Below are 12,151 nucleotides of genomic sequence, written 5' to 3' on the forward strand. Positions count from 1 at the left end.
CTTAAAAGCTCCATGTCTGTGCATTGTTTTGTTTTTTGTTCTGGAACTTTCCCCATGCAAATCCACTCTTTAGCATTCAATTGGAGCAAATTTCAATTTGGGCTTTCCACTGATTGCCATTTGTTCCATGGAGCTTTAAAGAGCTGATTTTTGCAGGAAAAGCTCCAGAGAGAGAGAGGTGCATAGACACAGAGTCTCATAGCACAGACTGTGCCTGGAAAGAGAGGAGGAAAAGTAAGTGTGGACAAGTCCAGAGTGAAACAGAAATGTACAGATTGGGATACACAAACATGCGTAAGTTAATGGAACAGAAGATGCCATTTCCCCACTCCTCACAACTGCTTAAGTGGCCAAGGACTCACTTTGTCTCTTTCAGAGGCAAGAGTTAATTCTGCCATCAGTAAGTCAGCTGACCAAGAAGGGTGGTCCCTTCAGCAACACACATTTCCGTCCTAATGTGGCTCAGGGTTGGTCATGTCTACCCTCTGCTGACCTGGATGTATGATTACATACCCTATGGCTACATACCCCCATGTTTATATACCCTATGGGTAGTACAGTGGTACCTTGGGTTAAGAACTTAATTCGTTCCGGAGGTCCGTTCTTAACCTGAAACTGTTCTTAACACGAAGCACCACTTTAGCTAATGGGGCCTCCCACTGCCGCCGCTCGATTTCTGTTCTCATCCTGAAGCAAAGTTCTTAACCCGAGGTACTATTTCTGGGTTAGCGGAGTCTATAACCTGAAGCATCTGTAACTTGAAGCGTCTGTAACCTGAGGTACCACTGTATCAGGGTTTTACTTTTTTGGGTGGATGGAAGAGGCACGAGAGCATTTGAACCCCATGTTTTTCTATAAGTGCAAAGAATCTCTCTCTTCTGTAATCCAGGGCTTTTCCCAGCTGGAACTCTTTGGAACTCAGTTCCGGCACCTCTTAGGTGGGCAGCATTGCCATTCTGAGGAAACAAGGGAGGTGTTCATGGTGTGTTCTGGCACCTCTTTTTCTAGAAAAATAGCACTGATTTTGACATACGTGCATATTTCAAACCAGCCAACCAAAGAAACTTGTTTTGCTTTTCTTGAAATGGAGAGACAAGCTAATCTTTGACTCTTTTCCTTTCTGGTTGTGACGGCCAAGTGAGGCCTCCCCTCTAAAGAGCAAAAGTGTGACAATTCACTCCTCACTTTTGACAGGGTGCCTGCACAATCAAATAATGTGGCATGAAGACAAATAACCTGCCCTCGTTCACTGGAGAAATTCAAATGCCTCCTCCCGAGTGCTAAAATAAAGGCTTTCAAAGAGCCGTGGCAAAAGAATCATGGAACCGCAGTGCGGGCAGCAACGATCTCCCTTCGCTTAGTATATGTTTAATAAAATAAGACGTAGATTTAAAGCAAGGTAGCAGGGGGAATGGGTCATTAACTGCGATAAAGTGGCCGTAATGTAAGGAGACAGATTAATCATGACAATGATGATGTCCTTGATGATGATGAATGCAAAAGCAGTGGCATTTCTCAATGGCTTTTGTCCCTAAATTCCTTTTAATCTGCCCTTTGCCTGGACAATTTCTGGGGCAGGAGGAGGCCCGTTCACACTGCTAACATTGCTGCCCCCCATGATTGTGTACAAGTACGTGACTGCAAGGAGAAAAGCCAGCAGGCCCAGCAGGCATTTCTGTGCTGTTGTGTGAGGGGAAGCCATCGTTGCAAAGATGGCTGCCGTTTCGCTGTGTTTATAGCTTGATTCACATCTCCTTTTCTCCACACACACTACCTCGCAATGCACCGCCTGACAATCATGTGCAATTGCCCATAGATCATTCTGTGGTAAGGTAAGACACTCAAGGGCAGACTCATCAAAGGAAATTTCCCAAGGGGAACATAGGAAGCTGCAGCAAACCAAGTCAGACCATTTGGCAAATCTACTCCATATTGTCTCCACTGACTGGCAGCCAATCTCCAGGGTTTCAGGGAGAAGTCTTTTCTGCCATGCCCTCCAACATTTCTTCAATGGAAATAGGGATGTCCTATTCCATCATCATCGTCATCATCATCACCATCAGCATTATTACCTTGGTCTCAAATGACTTGGTACTCGGACATTTTGGCTCCCGAATACTGCAAACCTGCCTCCCCGCTCCACCCCCTGGGCTGCAGCCGATTGGCTGGTGGTGCAGGTCACATGGGTGACCTGCAGCCTATGTGGATGGCCCAGGAGTCAGAGAAACAGGCAGGCATGACCTCATGGGCCAGGGAAGCTGCCCCGGGTTGCAAAAGCAGTCCACGTCAGGACTGGTAAGCTGTCATATACAACGGATATAAAATGCTTTTTCTTTACCATTCTAGCTGAGTCCTAAGAACAGGTAAATTTGCCATTTTTGCTTGGTCTCAGTTTCATATTGTTCCAAGTTTAACTTCAATTCACATTTCTGCAGAAATTTGTAGGTGTTTAATTGTGAGGGTTTTTTAAAAAATATGAAAAAACAGAATTCACCAGCTTTTTAGTGGATGTGCAGTTTTGATTAACATACACATTTTTGCATGCCCTCCTCAAGTAGTGCATTTTTCTGTGTCATTTGTATGCAAGCATTCCTCTAATGCATACATTTCTGTACAATTGGTTATTATTATTATTTTGGGCTGGGGAACTGCACTGCCAACTTCAGGGAAGAGCAAATAGAAAAGGATAATTGTGTTTCAGTCTGCATACTGGTTTGAGAATTCTCCCCTAGAATCATAGAATCACAGAATCATAGAGTTGGAAGAGACCACAAGGGCCATCGAGTCCAACCCCCTGCCAATCCCCTGTTCCTAACTAAGAGTACCAGTTGTGACTCTCACATATCACATGAAGCTTAGTCCTCAGGTATCAGAAATTTAGGCAGTGGAGATGGCTCCATTAAAGAGAATGGGGCAGAGCCTGCTAAACTCAGTCTGCCTTTAGACTGAGTCCCCTTTCAAAGAATCTGGGGACACTTTTTTTTTAAAAGAGAAAAAATGTTTTTTTTAAAAAAGAAGTAATATCTTCTCTTCTGTGGTCTCCTCTGTTGCATGGCCTTCCTCTGGGCCCTGGCCTGTTCTCTTGGAGTGCTAGCCACTGTGAAGTAGGCCCGGGTCGGGCTTGGGCTCGGCCACGTGTCCTTGCCCTCCCAGTGCTCTCCTATCTCTCCTTCTCAGTTGCGGTGGCAGCAGCAGTGGCGCAGCAAGGTCGTGGCCCCCTCTTTTTTCTCCTTCCTCTTTCTCTCTCTTCTTTCTCCTTCTCTACTCCTCCTTCTCCCTGTGTCAGCTCCATGGTTTTCCTGGCCCAAGAGCGCCGCTGGGCAGTCAGCCGGGTGGCCTGGCACTCTCACTCCTGGCTCAATTTGGGTCACAAGGGGGGGGGTCAGCGGTTTTCCCAGTTGATGCGCTGGGGTCAGTGGTTCCCCCTCAGCAGTGGCAGCAGCAGTCTCAGCAGCCCTGAGCCAGCCTGGTAGCACAGTTGGCTCTGGCTGGCTTCAGGAGCTGCCGTGGCGCCTGCCATTTTGCCTCGCCAGAAGTCCCCATATGATGTGTCTTGTGCCGTTGAACCAATCACACAACATTCATTCCCTACTAATAAATCTACAACACTTAAAATATAAATTTGGGGACAGTAAATGAAATCCAAGGACATTCCGGGGACGGATTTTGTCCCAGGACAGATTTGTAAATCCGGGGACTGTCCCTGGGAAATGGGGACATCTGGTAACCATACTTTAGACAGACCCTGCCTGCCTTCCTGCCTGCCTGCAGTCTTATGTGCAACCAGTTGAAGAAGTGAACACTGCCTGTTAGCTTCCTCCCCTTTTGTCTCAGTGTTGTATTTGTAGAACTCAGGGAGGAACAAAACCAGAATTAATTGGCTCTGCCTGCCACCCAATTTGGCGCCACCTACTGTTGGGCTCCCTGTCTTCCACCCTACCACTCCCAATGGGCACCAGCCACCACTGAGTTAAGGTAATGCTGCCTTGGATCTGCAAAGACGTGAAGCTAGAAAGAAAGACACTGAACAAAACAGTATGTTCTGTTCAAATCATGAAAAGAGTTCCTGTCAGTTATTCCTGCTGCAGAGAACTATCCAAAAAAAAAGTTGCAGATTAGCAATTCTTTTAAATAGAATTTTGCTTAAAACATCTGATAAGTTTCTGTTTTGATATTCTTGGCACACGTCTTGTAGCAGAGCATTTTCATCTCCTTCAAAAAGAGAAGAGAAGAAAAATGCAGGCGTGTTGTGTCCGCTCCCCCTTCCTTTTCCTCTGCACATTGTCTTCAATCCTCGATGCTTCAAGCCCCAGGGGAGAACAGACTGGTTTGATATTAAGTGTTATGGCATTTGCTGATGCTTTGCAACGGGTAACTGGTGTGAAAGAACCAGGTTATGAAGAAAACTTGACCTTTCAGATTACTAGGTGATTTGTGCTGTCAGTGCGTATGCTGTGTTCGACAGTCCCAGACCGAGATAAATAACACAAGACATTAGGGGGCATTCGGAAGAAAAGTGGCCCAACGTTTTGTCAAAACCATGGTAATAAACCTTAATCCTGCTAATGGCAGATAAAAGGAGGCTTGGAAATACAGCTAAACGTTTACAGGGTGGGGAGGGATGGTATCTGCTTTATCATCATGTTTTAGGGCTTTCAGTGAGAAATGGGAGACCAGAAGCTACAGTAAATAGTACAGATTACAGTAAACCAATTTGCTTTCTGTATGGCTTGGAGATTTCTGGTGGGGCTATTTAATGAAGTGAGGAGGTTTCCCACTGGCTTTGTATTATCACGCTGAATAATTCCTCTTGACTTGCATTATGGCTTGTAAACAGCCAAACACATACACCACACTCCAGCCACCTTACCACACATCTGCCCCTTGTTGTACAGAGAAGATGCCATCTCTTAGTTCTTTCAGACCAAAGAGCAATTAGTGCCATGCTGGGAATTCCTTCCTTCTTCCCCGCCCCTTCTGAATGAGAAAATGTTCAAAAATAATCAAAGGGGTATGACTTTATAGTGGTCAGGGACTGGCTGGATGAGGAAGAGTGGTGGGTGCCAAGGATGACACAGAATATGACTTAAACCCTGGATTGTGGTGGTGGGACACTGGGGAGCAGTCTGGGGAAGGGACGAGCTGGGAGGTTCTTGAAGCAGAAGGCTTGAGTGATCAAGCAGGGTCAGAAGAAAGAGGCCCTCCAGGACAAGGCTAGAGGTTGAGAGTCACAGTGTCAGTGCAGACTCGAGCAGAGAGGAGTCACCTTTGCTACCCAGCAGCAGGACAGATTCTGCCACCCACCTCCAGGAGAGTCCTGAATGTTGCTGAGCAACGGTCCAGGCAGGCTCAGAGTGGGAGGCCCCCATCCTTGTCACAGTCTCTGTCTGCTTGGGAGGGATCCAGAGTGAGAAGCTAGAGGGGGGAGGTGGGGCCACTAGTCAGTTTCAGCAACGTTTCAAGCTGAATGATTCAAGCCGAGTAACTCTGCTGTGTTGTGAATAAAAGCTAATTGCATTTCGTGCCTCACCTTCTTTTCTGCCCTGTGTATGACCTACAATCGCCTGACAGCTCCTTGACATATAGTTTGCAAAAAAATCTTTTTAAAAAGCTTGTGCCTGAGTTAGAATGTCCAGCTATGACTTGACAGACCCAGGTCCAAATCCCAATCCAGCTGTCTAGCTCACCAGGTGACCATGGGCTTAAACTCTGTCTATTGACCTAACCTGCCTCTCAGGATTGTTACAAATGGCAGGTCAGGACGAGGATAGGAGAACCATGTATTCCATCTTGAGCTCCTTGGAGAAATGATCAGATACAACTGTAATAAATACAGTTGTACCTTGTTTTGTGGCTGTGATCTGTTCCAGAGCCACTAGCAAAAAAGGACGCAGGCCAAAGCGCTGCGTCTGCACACACACACGGAGTGGTTTGTGCTTCTGTTCATGCGCGAAGTGCTATTTAGCACTTCTGCACATGCATGAGCGGCAAACCTGGAAGTAACCCATTCCGGTACTTCCAGGTTTGCTGTGGACATTCACCGGAATGGACGCTAGATGAGGTGGACATTCACGGAGGTATTACTGTACAAGAAAAAAGAAAATCGTATGTAAATAATTGCAATGAATCACTGAAGGGAGGGGAACATTGTTGTCAATATTCACGTGAAAAGTCTCCTATTTTTCCTTGCTGATGTGATTCTTTTCTTCCAAACAGATGTTCAAGGCTCAAGAGAGCCTTGCTATAAACAAAGAATCTGTTCAAACAAAGAGCAATAAGCTCCTTCAGCTGAGAACTTGCTACCTTTCAGATAAATGTCAGGTACAAGTGGTTGGCGCATCTAATCATCTCATCTATTACAGTTTATTCCATCCCTCCAATAAAGCAAAATTAATAATGTTTGTTTCGCTTTTACTGTCATACTCCTGTGAAGGATATTTAGGAGAAAGATTCACTGGACTGTCAGCAATTCCATTGCAGGTGATACATCATAATTACTGGATGGGGTAGAGAAGATCATTACTGAACTCCAAAGAGCTGTCACATGATGGTTTTCTTCATTTTATAGCACTGGAATATTATCTTAGACTATTGTTTGTTGTTGCACATTGAACAAACTGGAAAGCTCTTTCAAAAATCATTTTGCAACCCCTGGAAGCTTCTCTGTATAGTTGTAAGCTTGGTAAATAATAGGAAGACAGTCAAGTTGAAAATTTTGAAAGCCAACCACAGAGATTCATGATCCAATTCTTGCTGACATAGCAGTTCATAGGTTGGGGAGATGAGGTTTTATTCAACTAAGTCATTGCATGAGTAGAACAAGTTCTGTTCATGCAACATAACTTCCTATCCCTCTCCTGTCCATTCTCTGTGTGCCAGAGGCTTGAAGAGATGGTTACTCTCCTCCTTAGATCTAGCTATCCCGGCTGGGGAAACAAGATTCTTAACTCCTTTCTTCCCTAACAGGGAAAGGAGCGCAGTAATGGAATCCAGGGAGGGCATCAGCTACTAGGGGCAGAGGAAGTGGAGTAGAAGGGGAGGGCATAGCCTGATTGCCAAGTACCTGATGGTGCTCCTGCCACTGAGAACAGATGCATCATCTCCATCACAGTGAGCATCTGCATGCTTGGCAGAGTCTTGAGCACAAACATGTTTTGCCCTGTTTTTGAAAGCTTGGCAGGTGGGCATGCCACCTCATTGGGTCAACTCTTTTTCTTCTGTGTGGGTCTGACCTCCTTGCCTGATCTTGGACTCCTTAAACTTGGACCACTGCCTCCAACCCAGCTAGCCTCAGAGGTGCCAACTTCTCAAAAACAGGAGCCCAATGTGATGCCCTGACATCATGCGCACAATGTTGCACAATGTCCGCATGTCGTGTGTGCACACAGAGCCAAACACAGCAGCAGCATGGTCCCAGTGGCTGGTCCCCTCCTCTTCCTCCTCTCCCTGCAGTGCAAGGGAAAGGTAGGGGGAAGCTGCCCTGAACCAGTGGTGAAGGCAGCAGCAGCAGAAGCTACCAACCACTGAGCCAGGCTGTGCCTGGCTCCATGTTCACCCCCTGAACTGTGGGAAGACCTGGCCTCCTCATGAAAACATTGGGGGCCCCAAAGTGCCTCAGCCCCTGGGAGTCAGTGCCTATCCCGAGACTGCATTGCTTCTCCATCTCAATAAAGATATCATCCTTACTCCCAAGTTACCTAAGCTTTGGAGTAGGGGAGAAACAAAGATTGTTCTATGTACAAACGCAGCAGGGAAGGATTGTGCCCATGATATTCAAGTAAAAGAATTGAGAGAAAATAAAAAGGGAATGGATTTATTAAATTGCCTTTGTACTAGTATATAAAAGTAAGAAAGATCTGTCTGCAGCTCCTCCTAATTATCGAAATTGAAGTTTTTGTGCTGACTTCAATAGGAAAGGAGTTTGAAAAGGCATCTCAGCAAAAATGAAAATCTTCTGAACGTTGCTTTATTATTATTACTATTATTATTGAGCTACGGTTGCAGGTAACAAAATATTCCTGCAATTATGGTGCCTCATTATCTAAATCCACTAAAGGCTGTTCCTCAATAATGTTTGTGGGAATTAATAGAAGTTTTATCATCATCATTACTGGGCATGATCTGGCCCAATTGATTTCAATTGTGTGTTTAGTTCTCCCAGTGAAAAGAATGAGACTTAAATGTGTTGGACTTCGACTGGACTTTGGCCCATCATTTTAAATGTCAATACCAATTTTCCAATATATAAAAGTGGTTTGTTGTTCTGATTTTATTTTATCATCACAACTAAGGCCTGTGACTTCCTGAAGACTATAAAGCCAGCTTTGTGATTAATGAAGCACAAAGATCCCTGGGAACTGTAGGTGCTTTTGTTTTTTAGCCCGGGCCTCGGTGTCCTTAGCAATACAAATATGAGATTCACTCCAAGGTCTGTAGGTGGAACTTACATCCACCTTACATCCCTTCCCACTTCCCCTTGGATGGGGCTGAGAGCTGAGCTATGTTCAGTACAACACAGCAATCCAGGACTTTAATGAAGCTGTGACTGGGCAACAGGAATAAAATAAGAACATAAGAAGACCCTATGGGATCAAGTCAGTGGCCTAACTAGTCCAGCGTACTGTTCTCACAGTGGCCAACCAGATGTCTGTGGGCAGCCCCTAAGCAGCATCTGAGTGCAACAGCACTCTCCCTGTCATGGAATTCTACTCAATATTGATCCAGAGCAGAACTCCGACGTATAGTTAGCAGAGTAAAAATTTAAACACATTGCAGGATCCCCCAAAAATAGACCAGAGGCAATTGTATTTCATCCAGCAGAGCTTTACTGCTTCCGAAAGCAGAATGGTCACAAATCCAATACATTCAGGATTGGCACTGTCGATAAGAAATCTAGTTGCAGCAGACTTAACTTAAATTTACAATAACGTATAATAAGACTAAACCTTAACACTATATACACAACACCTAGTGTGGTAAGAGAGAGAGAAAGAAAGAAAGAAAGAAAGAAAGAAAGAAAGAAAGAAAAAGTGAAACCCAGGCTCCTTCTGGTCTCTTAAGAGATAACCTTGAAGAAGAGATAACAGGACCAGTTTAAGCCAGCTGTACTCAGCTTCTCTGAAGGAATAACCCAAACATCATGAACCTTCTGCTTGTTTCTTTCACACAGAGAAGCTTCCAGAACAGTCTTGAATTAATTAGAATAGGTACACATCAGATCAATACTTTCTGCACTAAGAAATGAAAACTGACACGGTGCAGGAAGTATTGATATGCAAAACACTCCTGCAGTTTCCAGTGACTGGTATTCAGAAGCATACTAGCTCCAACTGTGGAGGTAGAACATAGCCATAAAGTCATTGGTAGCCTCCTTCTTCATGGATTTGTTTAATCCTGTTTTAAAGCCATCCAAGTTGGTGCCCATTACCTTAGTTTAATCATTCGCCGCATGATGAAATACTTTATTTTGTCCTGCATCTTCCAACATTCTGATTCATTGGATGTCCCCAAGTTCTAGTTTCTCAATCCAGTTTCATGCATAATTTTCTACACCTCTATCATGTCACCGATTACTTGATTTTTCTCTAATGAAGTCCCAAAGTGTAGCATTAAAGGCAGAGAAAGGAAATGGGTCATTTTAGGATGTCCTGAGGTGCTTTCCAATGGGGTTTCTCCTCAGATTGGAAGAAAAACAAACCAAGCTCTGTTGTTTCATATTACGCTGAAATAGTTTTTAGTGCTCCTGTTTGGCTTTACTGTTGTTAAGCTGAAGGAAAGTGCTGTCTTTGCTAGTGATATTGGTGCTTTATTGGAATTGTATTACTGATTGTGTTGTTGTATGGTGGCTTAGGGTTAAACTTGGTTTGGAAATGTTGTGTATTTGCAAGTTGAGTGGGGCCTTGAGAGTATTTGACCCAGGAAGTCAGCCTAAAACAAATTTTAAATAGAACTCAAAGTGCCCTGTTTTGTGTTTTGTGTGTGTTTTTTTAGCTGATCTGAATAAAGATCTTACAATACTATTGGGAAGTATTTTCTTGTAATGAGCCAACATGGTTGCTTGCATTTTTATATAAAAAAGAACATTTTGTAAACTATCTCAGTTAATAAGTGTATTGGATTTGAAACTGTGTTTATATATATATATATATATATATATGTTATGGTGTGTGTGTGTGTGTGTGTGTGTCTGTGTGTGCAATTGTTCTGCATGTGTTTTTCATGTGTTTTTATTGTGTTGTGAAATTGCTTTGAGATGCTTCAGAGAGCATCCCCAGCCACTCTGGGCAGCATACAGCATATATAAAAACATAGCAAAGCATCAAACATGAAAAGCTAAATAAAGATTGATCTATTTGCAATCTGCTATTTAAGGCTCACATCATAAGTGTTAATCTTCCACAACACTTGTTTCCAGTTCAGAGTTAGAGAGCTTGACCACATATCCCTTGAACAGGCATGGCACAAAGACAGGTACATCCCTCACTTTCTTGCTTTCTAGTTCACAACCAAGAGGAACAACCTCAGAAGAGGGAAATCTGGACTTCCAAGCCACAGAGTGCCTTAGTGTCAGGTATGCTTAGTGAAAAAGGGTTGCATGCTGTGAAAATTCATCAGTTGATGGTCTCACTTGAGACAAGAGAGAACTGCTTTTGCCACCAACAACCTAATGCAGAGCCACACTGGCAGTGTGGAGTTTAACACTGTGTGAGATTGCAGCACCATTTCCGCGTGAGGTCTGTCTCTAGCAATTAAGAAAGCAACTAAAAAAAAAATGAAATAAATAGTAACAACTGTTCAAAATGTAGTGATTAAAACATATCTCCTTGAATTGTAGGGATTGGAATGGGAGTGTACTTTTTCCTCAAGACTTCTGCCCAGGTTGATGCACTGTTAATAAGTCTTCTTTCTCACTTTCTCTCGCCTCCCACCCTGTTTGATGCATAATTGTTCCACAGGTTTAGCAGCAGCCCTGTAGGCTTTTTAGCTTCAGTTATAAACAGCCTCCTGTCCTGATCCAGATGCTGTTTTAAAAGAATGTTCTCCCCCCCCCCATTGCCTCAGCTGTAATCTTGTATGAAATGCTCTCAGGTCCATTATAATCGGTAATTGACAGATTGATGTTGCCACTCTATAGAACATTATGAAGCATCTTTAGGATTGTCCCCCATGGGCACGTAAGGTAATGAATACCATGGACAACTGACAAATTGCAGTGGCGGGGTCAGGCATTGTTATCCCCTTGTGCGATGGCCTGGAGCTGCTTTGGAAGTGGAGTGGTTCACTATTTAATTCCTTTTCCCCTCCCCACCCTGCCCGGTAGTCAACTCTTAAACGAAGGGATTTAAAGACAGCCTGGCTAGATTATTAGCACACCTCAGTTCTCTTAGTATTAGACACACATGCTCGGGCATACAAGATTGGAAAGGACTGGAGACCAACCATTTGGGAAGAAGATTGGGAGCTTGGCCACCCATTGGCCTCCAGCAAGTTATCTGACCTTTGAGTAGATCAGTCAATCCAGAAAGAAAATTGGTTTAAAGTTAAAAAGCAGACCTCGACGGAAAGCTAGGTGCTGAATCGGAGCTTATTACCATTCCAGGTGAACTTAGGCTTTGAGTGATTCTTATCGTGACCCCCATTTTTCAAGTTAGTCTGCTGGAGTGCTTGGGACAGAAATGAGTCATGCTGAACAAGGAAGAGAGTTGAGGGAGGAGTTAGCTGGTAGCAGCCTCTGGGAACTCATGACCAGGGCTTGTAAACAGGGGCTTTTCCGAGGGTGTTTATATAATAATAATAATAATAATAATAATAATAATAATAATAATTTATTATTTATACCCTGCCCATCTGGCTGAGTTTCCCCAGCCACTCTGGGCAGCTCCCAATCAAGTGTTAAAAACAGTACAGCACTAAATATTAAAAACTTCCCTGAACAGGGCCGCCTTCCTATCTTTTAAAGATAGGATAGCTGCTTATTTCTTTTACATCTGAAGGGAGGGTGTTCCACAGGGTGGGCGCCACTACCGAGAAGACCCTCTGTCTGGTTCCCTGTAACCTCACTTCTCGCAATGAGGGAACTGCCAGAAGGCCCTCGGCGCTGGATCTCAGTGTCTGGGCTGAACGATGGGGGTGGTGACGCTCCTTCAGGTAT

Source organism: Podarcis tiliguerta, assembly GCF_965153285.1.
Source record: "Podarcis tiliguerta genome assembly, chromosome: 1".
In the NCBI taxonomy this organism is placed as follows: domain Eukaryota; kingdom Metazoa; phylum Chordata; class Lepidosauria; order Squamata; family Lacertidae; genus Podarcis; species Podarcis tiliguerta.